We start from the raw sequence: 1,286 nt of genomic DNA on the forward strand, positions 1-1,286 counted from the left end.
GTAACTGCTGAGATTGATTTTAAAAGCAGTGGAGCTGGTAGAAGAAAAAATACAGGCCTTAAAAAGTCTTATCAACAGGGAGAGCATTAGGCATGTCCCTAGGGTTATTGACAAAAAACCTTATTCTTATTGTAATAACTGAACAGTTTAGCAAACGAAATATAGTGTATGTACATGTAATGAGTTCTAAATCCTAGAAGCAGCATTTGTCATTCACTGCCTGTTTGCTTTTCTACTCACAAAATCTCATATCTTTGCACATTTGGACGCTGTCAGAACAGCTGTCCATTCTATCAGTAGAGACAGGTTTTTAAAACTGGAGACAAAGCATCTACACCCCTATTTGGCCTCTTTAACTGTCATTCCTTGTGAAGAGCCTTACTGCAAATGAGAATCTGGCACCTTTCTCTTCATAAACACTGACATTTATTAGCAGGTTAAGACAGGAGAAGAGGAGTCCTTTTGATGAGTAGCATAGAAGATAATTAATTAGAGTTGTAATTTGGCAGAAAAGTGTTAATTTAAACTTCAGAAGAATTATAAAACTTAATGAATTGACCGGGAATGTGCTGAAATTCCTGGCAACTTCCTAATTGCCCTAAATTAAATGACCTAAAATCACGATCATACATTAAAAAATTGAATTTGTTGACCTGACCTGTGAGCAGGCAGTAAATAACAAATTGGAAGAACTGATAATAGATGTGTGTTCTGAAAGAATATGCCTATCTATAGAAAATACAAATAATTTATTTGATAATTCCTAGCCAATGAAGATCACCATTTTAAACCTGTTTCCATTCATTTCTAGGAAGAACCAGGGACTTCAGCAGGAGAGCTTCAAATAAGATTTTGAATGAAGGAGTTCCCAATATAAGCATATAAATCAGGAAATGCCAAATGGGCAGCTTTCTTTTGGCTGCTCTGCTTTCCTGCCTCACTTAACTCCTTTCTGTTTTGTGCTGTGCATGCAGGCCTGGCATGAAGTGTGTTGGCTGTCACAGGTTCTGGAAGACCTGGAGTGATGAACATGCTCCATATTGAGTGTTTCTGATCTTCAGATTTTAATATGTTTTCTAGATAGTTTTTTAGAGTTCCCTAAACTTACACCACATCTATAAAAGCAGGGACATTCAGTTTAATGGACTCTGAAGCTGGTATAGCTGAACCTGAGAGCACACACAGAAGTCTTATGCAAGGTTCTTATAACCAAAGAAATTTTCCAAATCAAAAATAGCTTATTAAAACAGAACCACAAACAGAAAAAAAAAAAAAAAAAAAGAAGA

The sequence above is a fragment of the Agelaius phoeniceus genome, chromosome 4 (genome assembly GCF_051311805.1).
Source record: "Agelaius phoeniceus isolate bAgePho1 chromosome 4, bAgePho1.hap1, whole genome shotgun sequence".
In the NCBI taxonomy this organism is placed as follows: Eukaryota; Metazoa; Chordata; class Aves; order Passeriformes; family Icteridae; genus Agelaius; species Agelaius phoeniceus.